This window comes from Staurois parvus, unplaced genomic scaffold, assembly GCF_062004578.1.
Source record: "Staurois parvus isolate SC_StPar_1 unplaced genomic scaffold, SC_StPar_1.0 ptg001045l, whole genome shotgun sequence".
In the NCBI taxonomy this organism is placed as follows: domain Eukaryota; kingdom Metazoa; phylum Chordata; class Amphibia; order Anura; family Ranidae; genus Staurois; species Staurois parvus.
Window position 1 is genome coordinate 2527652 of NW_028318841.1, and position 20492 is coordinate 2548143.

General features: G+C 41.7%; 1 protein-coding gene across 4 annotated transcripts in view; it reads left to right on the top strand.

The window, feature by feature from the left end:
* MBNL3 (muscleblind like splicing regulator 3) overlaps positions 1-20492 on the top strand; it is a 207054-nt gene that overhangs the window by 21729 nt on the left and 164833 nt on the right. For 2 of the 4 annotated variants that reach the window (XM_089657949.1, XM_089657947.1), the window contains exon 1: positions 19698-20022. The exons of 1 other annotated variant lie outside the window; for it this stretch is intronic. The gene's annotated coding sequence lies outside the window, so the exon portion shown is untranslated. Of the gene's footprint in view, positions 1-19697; positions 20023-20492 lie in introns of those variants that run through there. One more of the 4 variants, XM_089657950.1, reaches the window with a different exon arrangement.

Genomic DNA, 20492 nt, shown 5'->3' on the forward strand with positions numbered 1-20492 from the left:
GAAAGAGGAGACAATATTGAGGAAGAATACACAAATGAGGTATAAAAACTAAAACTAGTGGCAGGAATCGCATACTGTATGTGTAACTACCAAACAGGCCAAGATTTGTGGTAGGCAACAATACAAAAGGAGCTACTAAACAAACAAGCAGGCATAGAAGCCTGCTATTGTCAGTGTACTGGACAGATTATCCAAGCAGAACTCCAATCCAGAAATATCATACAATTATTTTCACTTTAAAAGATTAAATAACAAAACCAGCTTTGACTGCAATATTCACCTTCAATCCAGAGACATTCCCTCAGTACTTTATTTCTACCACTACCTCTCAGCCCAGGTTTCCCTGAACCCACCCCAGCTTGTGATTGGACAGTGAAAAGAGAAAACGCACAGTGATGAGCTCACCTTGCAGTCATTCTGCTTTCTCCTCTTATCAGCATGCTCTTTGTCAGCACATAAACTGACTAACTTCTTGCTCTGCTTCATGCTCTGACACTCTAGCCCTGCTGTATAGGAACTGCAAGAAGCTGATACAGGTCAAATTCAAATACTTACATTGATTGCATTTAAAGAATACATTTAATAATGTATTAGTGAGTACAGAGCTGCATTAATTTGTATACAAATAAAGTGGGGAAAAAATAAATCTAATAACTTACCAAATGTTATAACTGTATGCCCAAGTAAATTATAAATGTAACAGGGATAAAATAAATGGCCTTAATAACTACATATAATATTTATGTAAATATAAAAATACACTCTATTTACATATACTTCAACAAATCTAAACCCACCAAACACAAACATATCCTTATAAGTAAAAAAAAATTAACAGTGGTGCCCAACCAAGAAAAAAGATACCATTATAAAATAAACATGTTATAGAAGCCATGATGTTTTGATAAAAGAAACACAGAAAAAAAACCACAGAATTTCCAGCAATGCTTATTAACAAGCCCAGGGTAAATTATAGATATTGCACTTGTACATGTGCCAAATATGTAAATATTGTCTAGTGTACATAGATTTTGCATATATGCTTGAGAACTGAGATGTGTATTAGTCAGGAGGAGGAATAGATGGCACTATGCATGAATAATCCTATCCACCATGATTATAAACTATTCCAAGTCAAGCCATCAAAATGGAGCTGCATTATATTTCTCTTTTAGATCTACCAGCTTGAAATATGGCTCCGTAACGCCAGGATTTAGTTAACCAGAATTTTGTTTTGAAGCTTAGAAGAAAGTTAGAAAAAGTGTTTATAGAAAACATTACAACTAAAATTGTCATATTTTAATTTATTTTTTATACTTTTATCCAGGTCTAAGCCTAGGTTCACACTGTAGCGGGTACAGGAATGCGTGTAAATTGCATGCATTCCTGCACCCACAGCCAAAACACGTTGCTCTTTAGCAAATGCAAGATTAATTCTTAATGACACCCCTATGCATTCGAAAATGCAGCATGTTTCTGGGTGCATGAAACTGCATGGGGCCAAAAAAAATATAGTTCCATGCAGCCGCATTTAAAAAAAAAAAAAGGTTAGGAACCTTTTCAGTGTGTTTCCCGTGGGTACAACAGCCCATTCAAACAAATGGGCTGCTGTGCCCATGCAAACATGAGCTGCACTGCCCGCAGGTTCACATTAGTGTGAGCTGTGAGACGGAATGTAATTGCACGCCTAGCAGCACTAAAAACGAAATGCAGTTTAGGAGATGCATGGAGGTACCAGTGTTTCTGGGTGCATGCATGGGGCTACCCATGTTTCTGGGTGCGTGAAACTGCATGGTTCCAAAAAAAACATGGTTCCATGCGGCCATGTTTAAAAAAAAAAATATATATATATATATATAAAATGTCAGGGACTTTTTTTCATTGCACTTCCCACAGGTACATCAGCCCATGCAAATGACAGCTGCACCACCTGCAGGGTCACAGTAGTGTGGGCTGTAGGAAGGCAGTTCAGGAGATGCAAGGGGGTAATCCTAATGGCACCCCCACGCACTAGAAATAAATATTTGTTTATAACATAAAAATGAAACAATTGGCTACAATGCCTAAACATTTTTACATATTTCTAAATGATGGCAGTTTCATGTAGAACACAAGTTAAAGTGTTACTAAACCCAGGACCCTGCATTCACTATATCTGGTCTCCCACAGTACACAGAACATGGAAGTGCAATTATTTTAGTAAATATAAACTGCTAAATACCTTTTTTCTCTTCAGCAGTATATAGCAGTCTTGTGACTTCTATCAGTGTCCAGTAGAGCACTGGTTAAAGCTTGTAGGAGGAGTTTTAATTTTGCTCTAGGAGGATGCAGAACCCCTGACCTCTGTCTGGACAGGGCTGGTTAGCCCTGTGCTGATCACATGTACTATCCCAAGAGAAAAAGAAAACCTCTTTAGCAATACACACCAAATTGAGCATGTGCAGAGTGACTCCACACGATATGTCTGATCAAGAGATAAGAGGAGGGCACTGGAAGAAGGGGAGGATCAGAGAAGTCAGGATCAAACAGCCTTTTTACACAATGCGGAGGATTAACCCCTTAGGTTTCACAGTGAGCATAACAAGCATGCAAGCATATACAGACTGATTTTACTGTTGTGGGTTTAGTAACACTTTAAGCTGACCAGAAGCACATTGAATTTTGTTGATTCATGCTGAATCAGGGAAATCGCTGCATGAGTAGCCATGTCAGCAATACCCGAGGAAATGGGGTGGAAAATTGTTGGGGGAACCATGCCTTTATTTAGTAAGTTGTAGGCACTGTTTGGGTATTCTGATAGCCAGTCAGAAAATAGATAGCAGGGGACATTCATCCATATGTGCTGTTTAGTGTGGATGGAGGAGTCTGATAGATTTATTTTGTGCAGTCCACGGGCTAAGGCCCAGTTTACACTGTTGCGATTTCTGATGCAACTTGAGTTGCACAGAATCCCATGAAAATGGTGCCCAGTCACATCAATGTGACTCAGCACAGAGGGCTTTTGGAAAAGTTTCCTGTACTATGGTGCGATTTAAAGTGATTTTGGCCCCATAGAGTTCAATGGAATTGCACAGAAATCACAAATACATGCGATTCTGATGCAATTTGGAAAGCATTTTCATGTTTTTTAACAACTCTCCTTCCAGGTAAAGCAGCAGCAACGCCTTGACTACTATGGATGAAATTTCATCAATCGGACAGGATTAAAATCACCTCAAAACTGCAAAAGTCACACTACAAATTCACACCTCAAAAATGCATTGCACTAGAGTGAAACATGAAAAGAAAAAATGAAAAGAATCTGTATGTGTACAGCCAGCTTTAGGGAAAATATTAACATCACACATCCAGCTTAACAGTGGCTTAACTGGGTATTCTAGAGGCTTCAGCTGAAAAAGGTCAGCTATGTAAAACCTATACTCTCATTGTAGATAAATTGTGTTGGTTCACTTCAAAGATATGTGTATATTTCTTGAGGATGCTGGTGGAGCATTTGAGGTCACATTAGGATTGTTCATGAGCACATGTGTAAATGTATGGTGGTTATGTTTACTTTATTATAGTATGTAATAAAAAAAAATGAAATTCTAGCATAGCAATCCTATGTTGTTTTATCCAGCTATCTGAGCTTTTCATGTTTTTTTGCTTTCTCTTTGTACTGATTGATAGAAGAGCTCAATAGCTCAAGGTAAAATTTTATACGCAGAACTAAGTTGCTTTGACTAATTGAATTCACTCTGGTATGTAAATGATAGGTCTGTTTTAAATTTGGCCATATTATCACAGCTGCTTTATCACTTTTTTTTGCCACAAAGAGAGTTAAAAATATCAGCACTTTATATTTGTAGTACTTGCAAAGGTTTCCATGACAATGATTTTCCTTTATCAAAGCAGTGTGGACCCTCTACAATAAAGAATTTCTCTGTTTGCTGTCAAGTTTGTCATTTGATCAGTGATGTAATGTGCGCAAGAAGCAGGCATTGTTTTTGTTTTAGGTAGGAAAATTACTCTTCAAGCTGACAGAAGCCAGGTCTTACATAATTCTGTAACTCCGTTCAAAAATCTCACAAGAGCATGTCAATATGTCTGTCATGTCTGGGAATGTATTGCTATGAAATGCCTAATGCACTTCATTGGTCTGTCCAGCATTATGCAAGTTATTTTTAGGCACGACAAATCTGGTGCACTTGTTTTGGGTGCCAACTCATTGCTTACCCAAAAAAAAAAAGAATCCGATCACATCTGATACTAAAGGCCCAGGTCCATGAGACTCTGGAATTTAGGTGTAGGTGCACCATCCAACTACCCTGCCATGGCTGCGAGTGCTAGTAATGTGTAGAGCAGTGTATGCCCAGTGACAAATGCTGGGAACGCAGACTGATTGTGTCCTAGGTATTCCTCCCTGGGCACAAAATGCCCTAACTGTTAGTATTGCTCAGTGTACCATCCAGCCGCTGCAACTGCTAGCCTCTCATAGACTTTTACAGGCTGCGGGCATCAGGGCTGGATGGTGCACCTTTACCTTCTACCTGCACCTAAACCCTGGAGTCTCATGTACCCAGCGTGCAGCGTCGGAGTAGCATAGTCCTGTGTAAGCTCTGTGTCAGAGAAAACACAGAGCTAATGACCTTGAGCCCTCTCTCACCTGACAGTACTCAGACCTGGCCATTGGCTGTTGTATTGCATCATGGGGGGAGTGGGAGAAGATGACATACTTTCCAATACCAGGAAGTACCAAGTTCTTCTAAGGGCTCATTCACACCAGTACCTGCGGTATATCACAGCTGCTGGTGTGTGCTTTGAAAGGCGTGGTGTCAATGCGTAAAGATGTATCACATTGTTAACTTTTTCAAATTTATCATTTTTTAATTTTCACAAAATGACCTTTCAACCTAGGTTCACATACATTCGGTGCGGTATATTGCATATGAATCGCACAGGGATGATGCGGTGCGAAATTCGCAGCGTTTTCTGTACGAATTCTGCCCTGCATCAGAATCGCACCCCGTTCATGCAAAATGCTGCGGGTGTGTATGTTAACAACACCCCGAAAGCGGTGCACAAAACACAGTGGGATGTGCAGAATCAGATCACATAGGTGTGAATACCCATGCGATCCGATTCTAGTGTGGACCAAAAAAAGAGTCCTGCAAGTGTTTGGTGTGGGGTGTGGTGTGATCTGATTAGAGCCATTCAAAATGTATGGCTCCAAAAAAAATGTATGCGCAACAAAAAAAGGGTCCTGCACGTTTTTGGTGTGGGGTGTGGTGCGGTCTGATTAGAGCCATACTTTTTTTGGTCCGCACTAGAATCGGACCGCCTGGGTATTCACACCTATGCAATCTGATTCTGCACACCGCACCGGTTTTGCACACCGCTTTCGGGGTTTTGTTAACTTAACATACACACCCGCGACGGTTCACATGAATGGGGTGCGATTGTGATGCGGTGCGGAATTTTCACAGAAAACGCTGCAAATTCCGCACTGCATCAGTGTGAACCAGGGCTCAGTCATCTTTTTGCACTGCAACCCATTGCGATGCTGTGTAGTGCGTTGCAACACGCTGCGCTGAAAGAAAAAAGAGTGTGTTCTGCTTTTTTCAGCACACCTCGCTGCAGCACAGTAGTGTGACTGGAACCAATGTGACTCAGTAAATTGCTTTATCTAGGCATAGGGCAGCCTAGTGTATGGTGTGAACAGGGGCGGACTGACAACTCGTGGGGCCCCCGGGCAATAGGGGATCATGGGGCCCCTGTGTCCTCGCCCACACTCAAATCACACCCAAAAAAGCCTATGAAAGGTACCAGGCACAGCTCATGGGGCCCACTACTGACCCCGGGCCCTCGGGCAGTGTCCGAGTTCCCCAATGGTCAGTCCGCCCCTGGGTGTGAATGGGCCCAAAGAAGTTCAGCAGGTAAATAGAGCATCAGTGGAGCAAAGGTACCAATATGAGAGGGCTGACTTAGCAACAGAATGAGCAAAATGGCAAGTTTAGTTTCAATGTAGAGCATAGTTTATTTTCACTACCATTATTGCAGTGTGAAAATGCTCAGTCCCAGACGCCCAGTTGCACTTTGTCTGCAAGAGTTAGTTTCATCATAGATTACCGAGGCATGTTCTGATTTTGTCATCAGGTAACCTGCCCTGATAATCTCTATGCATTGTTGGAGTGCATGAGTATAGACAGGAAGTGGCGGCAAAGAGGCTGCAGGAGACCAGCAGTACTGAAATGCAACAAAAGACAGAAAAACTGCTGAAAACAAGTATTTTACTTTAAAAATGGCTATTGTTTGTTATATGATGTTTTAGCACACTAGATGTCATTTTTTTGAAGGTTTAAATCTAATTTGAAGTATTTGTTGATGTGACTTACATTCATTCATGCATGCCTGCTCTTACATATTTTTTATTTTGTATTAGATACAGTATTTATAGACTAGGCACTAATGGGAGAGCAAATTAGTTGAAATCAAATTAGTAAAGCTTTTTTAAAAACCTCAGAGGAAAACTGTGGCAGACTATCTGGTTTTCAAAAATTCCAATATCTTAACTTGACGATTTATGGTAACATTTAATAGAATATTTGAAAAATGGTGGACTCTTTAACCACTTATACTGCAGAGGATTTACCCCCCTTCCTGACCAGGCAATTTTTTTGCAATACGGCGTTGCATTATTTTAACTGACAATTGCACGGTCATGCAACAGTGTACATAAATGAAATTTGTCATTTTTTCCCCCCCAAATAGAGCTTTCTTTCAGTGGTATTTGATCACCTGTGCACTTTTACTTTTTTGCACTATAAACAAAAAAGACCGACCATTTTGAAAAAAACAATGTTTTTGACTTTTTGCTATAAAACATATCCAGTACAAAAACTTTAATGAAATGTTATCATAAATTTAGGCCAAAATGTATTCTGTTGTATGTATTTGCTAAAAAAAAAGTCCCAATACATTAATTATGTCCCAGTACATTAATTGGTTTACATGAAAGTTATAGCATCTACAAATGGCAGTGTATATATATATACTGGAATTATTTTTATTTATTTTTTTATACACGTAATGGTAGCGATCAGCAACTTATAGCGGGACTGCGATGGGCATTCTGACACTGGGTGGGTGAGGGGGGGAGAACTACCACTGACATTCCAAATGACACTAATACAGTGATCAGTGCAATTGAAAAGCACTGACACTGTACTAATTACCCTGGGCAGGAAGGGGTTAACATCTGGGGCGGTCAAAGGGTTAACTGTGTGCTGTTTTACATCATGTGCTGTGTGTGGTTTACTATGGAAACATACTGCTGTGTATTTATCTGCTGTGCATGTTGTTTACACACAGGTCTCTCCCGTCAGTGTTACCCGGCGATCGCCGGGTGCTGGCGGGGTATCTCTGGTCGGGACCTGGTGACTGACATCTGTAGCCGCCAATGGCAACACGGGTAGGGCGGCTCGCCCCCTACTCGGAAATACAAATCACGTTTATGTACGTAATTTTGCACAGCCATGCTTCCCTGTAGCAGTATTTCTGCAATAGGGCGGAGGGGAAGTGGTTAACTAGTACAAGTTACTAGAAACAGTGAACCTAAATGAGCCTTTTGCATTATACAAATTTAATGGTCATTTCTTACAGGCAGCCTCCCACCCAACTCCCTAAATCAGGGGTCTCCAAACTGTGGCCCTTGGGCCAGATGTGGTCCTTTGCTTATCTTTATCTGGCCCTTGGAGCACTATTCTTCCCTTTGAATAAAGGCACCATCCCCCCCCACTGACACCAACAATGGGCCATTATTCCTCCCACTAACACAAAATGATGGGGCACTATTCCCTCCACTGACACCAAGAATGGGCCATTATTCCTCCCAATTACACCAATGATGGGGCATTATTCCCCCTACTGGCACCAACAGTGGGTCCTAATTTCTCTCACTGACACCAACAATGGGCCATTATTCCTCCCACTGACACCAACAATGGGCCATTATTCCTCCCACTGACATCAATGATGGAGCACTAGTCCTCCCACTAACACCAATGATGGGGCACTATTCCCCCCACTGACACGAACAATGGGCCATTATTCCTCCCAATTACACCAATGATGGGGCACTATTCCCCCCACTGACATGAACCATGGGCCATTATTCCTCCCAATTACACCAATGATGGGGCATTATTCACCCTACTGGCACCAACAGTGGGACCTAATTTCTGCCACTGACACCAACAATGGGCCATTATTCCTACCACTGACACCAATGATGGGGCACTATTCCTCCAAATGATGCCAACATTGGGGTGCTATTCCTCCCACTGACACCAACGATGGGGCACTATTCTTCTCCCTAATACCAAAGATGGGACATTGTTCAGTCCCACTAATGCTAAAATATTTACTACTCCCACTGGCCACAGTCCAACCCCCCTTGAAAGATCGTAGACTGGCCATTTTGTATAGAAAGTTTGCAAACCCCTGCCCTAAATCCTAACATTGCAGCCGGATTGGGTGGTACACATGTCACAGCAATGATGCTTTGCTTTGCGGTCGTGAAATATTTAACTCCGCTTGTAGATTTTGATAGGCAGCACTGCGTATCAAACTTGCCCATTGAGGCCAATAGGACTGCACCATTAACCACGAGCCTAATGCTTGGCTTGCAGTTGTGGTAATTCAATACAACTTTTCCCTTGGATTAAAAAAAAAAAAAAAAGCCAAAATGCATTCAGGAGGTGGCAGGATGGACTCCTGAATGCCTAGCAGCTGTTTTACCATTCTCGGTGGATTGCTTTTCAGAGGGCAGTAGAGATTGCCACCCATGAGAATTTCTAACTGTTATTTTTTTTTTTTTAATGTTAGGCTCAAAGTTTTATTAAATTGCAAAATACAATAAAGAAAAACCTGAAATCTCTTTCTAAGAGGGAAAAGTGTTGTAGTGGATGCCCGCTGTGTGGCTTTAGGCCCCTTTTACACAGCCACCTGGCAGATCTGATCAGAAGCTTTATGCAGCCCATAGAACCATGCTAGCTCTAAGAGCAGCCAGATGTAAACTTGTATCCCTTTTACATCCGCTACCATCCAGGTCTGGAAAACAAAAAATAAAAAATGAATGCATCCCAAACGTAATGGATCCATGATCGGAGGTAGCCTGATGTAAACAGACACAAGAATATTTACATTAGTCTGCCCATAAAGCCATTACAGGTGTGCCACAGTCTGCTATCACAATGCCGACTGAGGCAGAATGGGCAACGTTGTCACATCTCAGATTGCCTTCAGGGGATCAGGAAAGATTTTTTTTTTTTCCCCGCATGAGCAGATTTACCAATGGTTTATAGAGGGTTTTCTTGCCTTCCTCTGGATCAGTATGGCTATAGGGTTATTTATATGGAGGTTTTTTTATTTGATTTATTTATTCTTTTGGTTGAACTAGATGGATTTATGTCTTTTTTTTTTTTTTTTTTTTTTTTTTTTTCCTTTATCAAACCACAAAATCCAAATAAAAACTGTTCTCCTCACCATTTTTGACTTTGTGATGATGGGTGTTTGAAATGAATAACATGAATATTGCTGTGCCAAACCTAATGCGAAGATGCAAAGTCACCAGCAGTCCACATTGAAAGGATTTCATGTGTTTATTGTGAAGACGATGCCAAATAACTCATAAGAAACCAATGTTTTGGGGCCTTGCAGAGTTGCTTTCTCAAGGCATTATGTGACCACCAGTGTTGTCACTATGTCGCTTTGAGAAAGGGACCCTGCAAGGCCCCAAAATGTTGGTTTCTTATTCCTTATGTGACACAATAAACACGTAAAGTGCATCTGTTTGGAGTGACTTTGCATCTTTTCATCTTTTTTCAACCAGACTAACTATGTAACTGGCTTGTTAGGAATAACCTGCTTTGTTTTGTGTAGTTTAATGTTAAGAGTTCAATTTACAATCATCTCAATCACTTCAATGTATCTCTTTTGAAGGTTATTATTTGGTTTAATTAAATTGTCATTCTACTTCAAGCAAGGGGAAAACCTTACTAGCTGGGATTGGATTGTTTGCTGTGGGCGACACCTTTACTTTTCCTCTTCCACAGACTTTAGAACCCAACCCTATTAATTCAAGCCTAATAGAGATGTGCAGGAGACCTGCTCTCCATCTGTTTTGGAGGAAATGAGTCACATGAAAAGGAATTTTTTTCGGTCAGTTGGTCTCTTTTTTTCAATATGGAAAAGATACTTTTATGGCATTATGAGTAAAAATAATGTTTTTTTTCAACTGCTATTCAAAATGTTTTCCTCTAAGATTCCACTATTTATGTTTAATACATTTTATAAATTTTTTACATGAATTCATAAGTAGTTTTCTTCTTGGTTAGGTGTTGAAGTAACTGATGTCAATGCTTGTTCTGGGAAATTATGTTGTGCACTGTGCTTTACAGTGTCACCTCAGTTTATATGAAATAAGGGTCTCTATATTCCCTTTTATTTGTGTGGGAGGCTTTTGATTCCCCCCATCCCTTTTCCAAGGAAATAGTGTACAAGAGCCCATAAACTCTTAGCTACGTAACACAGATGAAAATAACAAATATATCAAGGAGGACTTTACTGGTTACAGTGTGTATCCAGGGGTTGGCATGGTAACAACTAAAACCAAAACATTAGCATTGCCCTAAAGGTACAGGAACAATAAAGTGATACTAAAGGTTCAGATTAACCAAAAAAAAAGTGTCTGCAATGGTTTTGCACAGAGCAGCCCCAATCCTCCTCTTCTTGGGTCCCATGCCAGCGCTCCTGGCTCCTCCCCCTTGCTGAGTGCCCCTAGAGCAAGCTGCTTACACTGGGGGCACTCGTGTGTTCTCACTCCCGAGCCAACTCTGTGTATCTATAAGACACACAGTGTGTGGCTTGCCACCGCCCCCCACTTCCTCCTCACTACCTATGATTGAAAGCAGCAGGAACCAATAGCTCCTGCTAGAGTGTCTCAGCGCATATGGATTGAGATCAGGCTCAGGTAAGAATTAGGGGGCTAATGGGGGAGCTGCACACTGAAGGTTTTATACCTTCATGCATAGAATGCATGAATGTAAAAAACCTTTAGTCTTTAGAACCACTTTAACCGCTTTCCCACCACCCTGTAGCAGATATACTGCTACAGGGTGGCAGGGGTGTGCAAAATCACGTGTATATACAGTTGCAAGAAAAAGTATGTGAACCCCTTGGGATTACGTGGAGTTTGCATTAATTGGGCATAAAATGTGCTCTGAACGTCATCTAAGTCACAACAATAGAAGAACACAGTCTGCTGAACATAATACTACACAAACATTAGATGTTGCCATGGTTTAATTGCACATAACATGTAAACATTCACAGTGCAGGGAGGAAAAGGTATGTGAACCTTTGGACTTAATAACTGGTTGACCCTCCTTTGGCAGCAATAACCTCAACCAAACGTTTCCTGTAGTTGCAGATCAGACCTGCACAACGATCTGGAGTAATGTTGGACCACTCCTCTTCACAAAACTGTTTCAGTGTAGCAATATTCTTGGGATGTCTGGTGTGAATCGCTCTCTTAAGGTCATGCCACAGCATTTCAATCGGGTTGAGGTCAGGACTCTGACTGGGCCACTCCAGAAGGCGTATTCTGTGCTGTTGCAGCCATTGTTTTGTTGAATTACTTGTATGCTTTGGGTCATTGTCCTGTTGCATCACCCATCCTATGCGGAGCTTCAGTTGGCGGACAGATGGTCGTACGTTTTCCTGCAAAATGTCTTGATAAACTCTGGAATTCATTTTCCCATCAATGACAACAATCCGTCCAGGCCCTGAGGCAGCAAAGCAGCCCCAAACCATGATGCTCCCTCCGCCATGTTTTACAGTGGGGATGAGGTTTTGATGTTGGTGTGCTGTGCCTTTTTTTTCTCCACACATAGTGTTGTGTGTTCTTCCCAAACAACTCAATCTTGGTTTCATCTGTCTACAGTATATTTTGCCAGTAGTGCTGTGGAACATCCAGGTGCTCTTTTGCAAACTTCAAACGTGCCGCAATATTCTTTTTGGACAGCAATGGCTTCCTCTGTGGTGTCCTCCCATGTACTCCATTCTTGTTTAATGTTTTCCTTCTTGTAGATGTGTCAACAAAAATGTTAGCATGTGCCAGAGATTTCTGTAGGTCTTTAGCTGACACTCTGGGATTCTTCTTTACCTCATGCAGCATTCTGCGCTGTGTTCTTGCAGTCATTTTTACAGGACGACAACGCCTAGGGAGAGTAGCAACAGTGCTAAACTTTCTCCATTAGTAGACAGTCTGTCTTACCGTGGACACATGAACATCAAGGCTTTTTGAGATACTTTTGTAACCCTTTCCAGCTTCATGCAAGTCAACAGTTCTTGATTGTAGGTCTTCTGAGAGCTCTTTTCTGCGAGCCATGGTTCACATCAGACAGTGCTTCTTGAAACCAGTAAACCCAAAACAGGTGTGTGTTTTTTAAGGGCAGGACAGCTGTCAGCAACACATCCAATATCATCACACTGATTGGAGTCAAGGTTGGCTCACTCCTGGCTCCAATTAGCTCTGGGAGAAGTAATTAAGCTAGGGCAATTATTGCAGTTATGTGCAATTAAACCATGGCAACATCTAATGTTTGTGTAGTATTATGTTCAGCAGACTGTGTTCTTCTATTGTTGTGACTTAGATGACGTTCAGAGCACATTTTATGCCCAATTCATGCAAAACTCTACATAATCCCAAGGGGTTCACATACGTTTTCTTGCAACTGTATTTGTGATTTTGCATTTCCGGGTAGGGGGTGCGTGCGTGCCCTACCCACACCACAATTCGCAACTGTCAATCACAGGGTCCTGGCTGGTGATTACCCGCCGGCATCCGGTGATTACAGAGCATCTCCGACACGGAGGAGGACTGTTTTGTTTACGAACAGTCCTCCTCCCTGTCAGCTTGGGCACACTACTCTGGATGGCTGTGCACAGCACAGCCATCCAGAGCAGTGTGATTACAGTGAAGCACACAGACACTGCCCCCTAGTAAAACACTCCCAGCACACAGTTAACCCTTTGATCGCCCCTCATGTTAACCCCTTCCCGCCCAGTGCCATTAGTATAGTGTCAGTGCTTTTTTTTTTAGCATTGATCACTCTATTGGTGTCACTGGGGATGTCCGTGACACCACGTCAGTTCCTCCCAGTGTCAGGATGTCCACTGCAGTCCCGCAGTACTAAGTATAAGTTGCTGATCGCCGCCATTACTAGTAAAAAAAAAATAATAAATAATTCCAGTATCTATACCGCCATTTGCAACTGCTATAACTTTTCACATAAACCTATTAATTTACACATATTGGGATTTTTTTTTTTTTAGCAAAGAGATGTCGCAGAATACATTTTGGCCTAAATTTATGACAAAATTTATTTTTTTAATTTTTTTACTGGACATGTATAATAGCAAAAATATTGTTTTGAAATTGGCAGTCTTTTTTATATACTGTATATAGCGGAAAAAATAAAAAATACACAGCCAATCAAATACCATCGAAAGAAAGCTCAATTTGTGGGAAAAAAGGACGTAAATGTCATTTGGGTGCAGTGTTGCACGACCGCGCAATTTTCAGTTAAAGTAACGCTGCGCCGTGACGCAAAAAATGGCCTGGTCAGGAAGGGGGGTAAATCCTTAGGAGGGCAAGTGGTTAATATTTGTATTATTATTATTATTTGTATTGACAAAAGGGAAAAAGCTTACTCCACATCATTGCTCTGGACTAGCTTCCTGCTAGTGACAACAGTGGACCATGCCTGAACAATGTGTATCAGTACACTAATCTCTACTAAGGGCTCATGTGACAGAGTAAACATCCATGAGCACAATTGGGAGACACTTGTCACCTCTTAACAGGAAGTGTCTGAAAAAGGATGATTACATATTCTTTAAATTAAAAATTTGCAGTATATTTAAAAAGAATGAAAAAAGGATCTTCATAGCAGGATCATTACATATTTTTAAGTAAGAAATATATGACATAATTAAAAAGATTGCAAAAAAACTTTTGAAGTTACATTGCCTTTACCATTACATTAACCATATTAAAGCTAATATGACATATTAGTGATTTTAGATCTACTTTAAAGCAATATTAAACCAAAAAGCAAAAATTCATTATATTGCAGCTTACCATTTCTTAGATATGATGGCTACATTTGCTTTCTTTTTTTTAGACTTTCTTTCTTCTATTTTCATCTGGTGATCCAGCCAGTGAGACTAGGTTCACACTTCTGTGATCTGGTTTTGATCCAAATTTCAGTGCGATTATGTAGCACTGCTTGGACTCTACTTGGATGTGGTTTGCATATTCTGTGCGGCCAAAATCAGGATGAAATCACACCAAAGTACAGTACCTTTTTTGAAATCGATACATGCTGAGCTGCATTGATGTGCACGACACCATTGAAAACCATGTGATTTCCGTGGTCATGCGATACTATGCAACTCAAGTCGCATCTGAAATCACATTAGTGTGAACCAGACCTAAGTTTGTCATTTTTCCTAAGAACAAGCTCTTGAGCAGAATGTATCAGTTACAGTGATGAGACAAACCATTTAACAGTAATGGGGTGCTTACAGTGATCAGCTTTTATTTATGTAAAACCTTTATTGCAAAAAGAAAAACCTGTTTGCTGTAAATTCTTAAATTGTATTAGATGGAGTTTGACTTCAATTTGTTAGTGTATTTAAATCTGCTAGTACATCTAACACTCCCCTACCAACAAATTGACAATGCTGATGTTCAAAGGGGCCCTGTGTGCTCCTTCATATAGAGTGGGGATGTGTTACTGGCCAGATCACCAGGTGAAAACAGAGGAAAAAAAAGATCATGAATGCAGTCACCACATCGAAGGATTGGTAAAATGTAATATGTTACATTTTTGGTTTCGGGATTAATACTGCTTTAAGGAAATATTGTCACTTTAGACATTCACGGCAAAACTCCAGTGACTGCTGATAGACCACTCCATTCCCCACTAAGGTATTCTTCCCTATCCAAGCTCCTCTGCTTCTTTCCCACTGCAGAAGTCTATTCTTTATAAGCTCAGATTTATTTATTTCAGGTTCTTATTTAGTGACGTCAATTTACGCAGCGCTTTACACATATATATTGTACATTCACATCTGTCCCTAACCCTCAAGGGGTGTACAATCTAAGGACCCTAACTATCATTCATACATACTAGGGCCAATTTATACAGGATCCAATTAACCTGCCAGCATGTCTTTGGAGTGTGGGAGGAAACCAGAGTACCCGGAGGAAACCCACGCAAGCACAGGGAGAACATGTTGGATCGTTTTGAAACTAGGGCTGGTGATTGGCTGTTCAGGCCAAGGCACTGTTACATAGGGGAGGTCACATGCTCCTAGAAGCCCCCCCCAAATCCATTTCAGCAGCAGAACGAGGGCCCTGACGGCAGGGAAGTAGTGATGGAGAGTATCAATAGACACTGTCACTTTTGGATAAGTGACAACTTCTTCTTTTTTTTTTTTTCTTTTTTCTTTTATTCGGGTCATTATTTGTCCTTATTCTCCTACCACAAAAACTCAATATTTATATAGAGATTATCTTAAAAAAATATCCCAAAGTTCAGTAGACACTGCATAATATGGATTGTGTTACAGTCCTGCAGGACAGGTTCATGTGCGGCATGCTATGGTATAAATGTTAAGTACTGTACCTAAAGCACATGCTTAACATTGCTGTCCATATGGATGTATTCACAGCGTGAGTCTTCAGTAACATATAATGCTTTGTAGCTTTTGTTTGCAGACACAACAGCGGGAGAACACCTAAGCACACCTTCAGGCAGGAACAATCCTACCAGTCAGTGGAAGCTTTGACTTTGAATGCACCTTTGGTTGGAAACTAACCTGTCACTTTATCTCCTGTGTGTATTTGACATTTGGATACACTAAAGTTTTAAGGAGACTCTTGGGAAACTTGTGGGATTGCCCTCTCCTAGTAGCACTTCACCCATGCTGCAACACTGGGTAACTAGAAGAACCTTTGCCTTCTGCTAAGGTGACAGATCGGGGCTAACCTTCCTAAATATTCAGTCCCTCCACCTAAAAGGGCAAGGGGAACTCTCTCCTAGGAATACCTTGCTCCTGGACAATACCTTGCTCACTTGTAACATGCAGAAATGCAGGTTCAGACTTGAAGATGCAATTCAATTCCTTAATAGGAACATAAGGTACGACAGGAGGAGGTAGAACATCCAAACTCTTTTAGAGGCTCCTTCACCTTCTCATGTAGCTGTTACTGTGTGGGTCTCAGCATCCACTGGAGCAACACACTGCATCCACAAAACAGGAGCTTCAATAGTTACTCCATTCAAGCTCCCTGACTCTAGCAGGACTCTTCAGGCCAATATGGCCTCTAGGCACAAGGCCTGCTTGTAGTGCAACACTGTCAAGGCCCCGTCTCCAGCCCTGGGGGCCTCTTAACATGCATACAGCTTACTCAGAGAGGAAAAGTCTCCACAAGGACCCTCTCCTCCAAAGAGAAGTAGAAAAGGACCTGTCTAGAACAGAGTTCAGCAGTTTTGTCAAAGCCTTGTCCAACCCAATGATAAAAACCCACCTGGGGCTGGCCAGCTGACTCTTCTGTCATTGAACCCTGGAACTCCCTCGACAGAGTGAATGGCAGATAATGTGCCCCTGAGCATCACGTTGCAGAAGAGACCTTGTAAAAGAACAAAACATTAGCACAGCCAGGCTGCTAGGGAACATATGCCTATAAATATGTGTTTAGATGTTTGGAGCGTGTGCGTGTATTGATGTGAAATTATATTTTTAATATAAGCTTTGGATTGATTAGAGAATGTTTAAACCCTTATCTGTGTATATTCTTCTGTCTGTCTGGGTTTTAATTAAGCTTTAATAAGACATAATATATTTCTATAAACACTGCATGGTGTTAAAGGATAAATTCCCCATTAGTAACATCTTACATCTTACACCCATGTTCAGGGAGTAATATTAACATGTTACTAAAGCACCTTCCCACATCCCGACCCTATCCCTCCCATCATGACAGCAGGCGGGGATCTTCTCCCTGCACCTGTTGTCACATTTCAAATACAGTCACCACAGCAGATTGCTTGTAGTTCTTAATGAACTGAGAGGATGCTGGTGAGCCCTCTCATAGTTCAATTATCTTCCTGGACTTCAGTAATTGCCTGCCTATATGGGAGTACTGACAGTCTGCAGGAGCCTGACATTGCACATGCGATCTACTGATCACAGGTGCAATGCTCTGCAGGCTCCTACAAAAAAAAACAATAAATACACATTTTTTTTTTTACCTGCAAAAAATGTGCATTTATCATTATTATTTTTTTAAGTGAGCTTATCCTTTAACTACAGTAACCAATTTTAGAACTCCTTTTATTGAGGTCAGACCACTACAAGTATGATCCTGGTTGGTTGCTACAGGTGCTGTTGTGCATTGCTCCTTGAACTCTTTAAAGTGTTCCTAAACCCACAACAGTAAAATCGGTCTGTATATGCAGTAAAGCATGCTTGTTATACTCACTGTGGAACTTAAGGGGTTAATCATCTTCATTGTTTAAAGAGAATGTTTGATCCTGTCTTCTCTGATCTTCCCCTTCTTCCACGTTTCCCATTTCACCTCCAGATAGAACAGAGCCTCGGGGACACTCTGCACATGCTCAGTTTGGTGTGTACTGCTAGAGAGTTTTTTCTTTTTCTTCGGAGGGTGCATGTGACCAGCACAGGGCCAATCAGCACTGTCCAGACAGAGGGTCAGGGGTTATGGAATCTCATAGGGCAGTGAGAGAGAAATTAAAACTCCTCCTACAAGCTTTAACCAGTGGTCAGCTGGATACTGATAGAAGTCACAAGACTGCTATATACTGCTGATGAGAAAAGGTATTTAGCAGTTTATATTTACTAAAATAGTTGCACTTCCATGTTCTGTGTACTGTGGGAGATCAGATATAGTGAATTCAGGGTCCTGAGTTTAGTAACTTTCACTGAATAACAGACCCTCCAGCTGTGCTGTATCCCGTGGGACTGCCCTAGGGTTTAAACAAAATCCTGGGGTCCCACAGGTCCAGGACTCCAAATGAATATTTTATAGGCACAGGTACTGTGGCATATTTGTGTAGTGTGTATCAGTAGGTTCAAATCCTACTTATCCATGCTACTTTAAAGACCAACCCTGAGAAATCTGAAAACTCACCTTTGCAGTGAGGATGCCCCTGCACTCCAAGTAATAACTGCTCGTTTAGGTCTAGGGTGGAGTAAAAACATTTTACTTACATGAACCTCTGCTCCACTGGCAGGCAACACTTCCCCATGCTCCAATAGTGGACTGTTCCTCGGCATCCTAATGTCCAATGTAAAGCTATGGTCCCTGCATTGGTCTCGATGACATCGGGACTTTAGACTGTTGGAGCATGGGGAAGAAGATGCTGCAGGGACCAGTCTGGCAGCGTGGAGTGAGAAGGATCGTGTAAGTAAATCTACTTTTTCATGCCACCTAGACCTAAACAAGCAGGTAATCCTCATATTTTCTGGAGTTTGGATTTCAGCCACACCAATTATTCAGTGCACCGTAGCCTTATGTATTTATTTCCGGTACTTATATAGCGCTGTCAATTTACGCAGCGCTTTACATATATATTGTACATTCACATCAGTCCCTAACCCTCAAGGGGCCTACAATATAAGGTCCCGAATTCACATTCATACATACACATACTAGGGGCAATTTAGACAGGAGCCAATTAACCTACCAGCATGTCTTTGGAGTTGATTGTTTAATGTTATGTGGCTGAATCCCATTGTTCTATAGTTTGTCTGGCTTGGCTTGCCCCCCTTTTCCAGCTATAGCGCTGCTGTGCAGTGGTCAGGCATCACATATGATCTGCGCCATTTCCCTCGTTCTCAGGTTCTAAATCTGGGTGGTATGAAATACGCCTATGTGAAAACTGGCTAACTCAAACTCTGGTTGTACATGTATGGAGCCCTTGTAGAATTATTTATTTTTATTACAGGTACTTATATAGCTCCATCAATTTATGCAGTGCTTTACATGTATATAATACATTCATATCAGTCCCTAACCTTCAAGGGGCATGCTATCTAAGGTCCCTAACTAATATTCATACATACACATACTAGGGCTAATTTAGACAGGAGCCAATTAACCTACCAACTTGTCTTTGGAGTGTGGGAGGAAACAGAAGTACCCAGAGGAAACCCACACAGGCACAGGGAGAACATGCATACTCCAGGCAGGTGGTGCCGTGGTTGGGATTCAAACCAACGACTCTACTACTGCCAGGCAGAAGTGCTAACCATTTAGCCACTGTGCTAATTACTAACTAGCTTTGAGAATTGTCTCAGTCCAAGCTGCGCCACCATGCATACCACCCCGGATCTGTGTAATGCATTGCTGTGCCTAGTAGAAACACAGGCCACTTGTGGAGATTTATTTCAGCAGAGCTTAAAAATGTATTCTGGGAAAGATTGTATTTTATGGCTGTCCCTAAATGTGGATGGAGAGAGAGAGAGAAGGGAACTGTGTAACTTGATATGTTCTTGAAAGCTTTGCTGAGGGTAGCATGCTGCAGACATAAGCCGTGTCAATAGGAACTCTATTCAGTCTGTGCAAATAGCCTCGTGACCCATGTGTGATTGGCAGCCTGTACAAGGGAGGGCCTTTCTTTAGAACGAGCTCACATTTTGGCGGCACTTCTGACTGACTGATTTCCTGACTGCTTTATGTATTTTCTCCTTCTTGGACCGGCAGAGCCTCGTGCAGGCTCGTCGTACTGGTTTTTGCGGAGTCGTCAGCAACATAGAACAGGCTGAGAAGATGGTCGATCGTTGCTGTTCTTGCTAATCCTGGGAAAATGCTGCCTTGGCTCGTGAGAGGTTCTCGGTTGGGGAAGAGAATGAAGTACAGGATCACTTTACAAGACGATCTGCCAGGTGTGTAGCCGCGGAGAGCAGTCATGCCTCTGAGCTGAGCGTATCCATGATATTTTTAGGTGAAAGTACATGTGTTCGGAGGATAATGTGCGTCTGGGTGGGTGGGTGTGCTCCTGGGGGCCGGCCAGACCTCACCTTTAACAAAGAGCGCTTTAAGAAAATGTGCCCAGCTTGGATTCTTGTGTGGCTCTGCAATACATACTTTTAAAGGGGAAATCCACTGAGAATTATTTGGCTGAAGAATATAGAGGTGAAATTGTAATGTGTTACTATCACTCGGTGCTTCTCCTCTGTCAAGTCAGTTATTGATGGCTTTTCGAGCAGTTTCGAGCCCAGCCCTGCCACTCCAGTGTTGGATCCCTTAAGATCTATGGGAATTATGTGACGCTAAAGCTGCCCACGCACATTGCAATCCGATTGCTCAGTCACTAACGTTTAGGTCAAATTGCGCAAACCTTTCCAAGATTCAG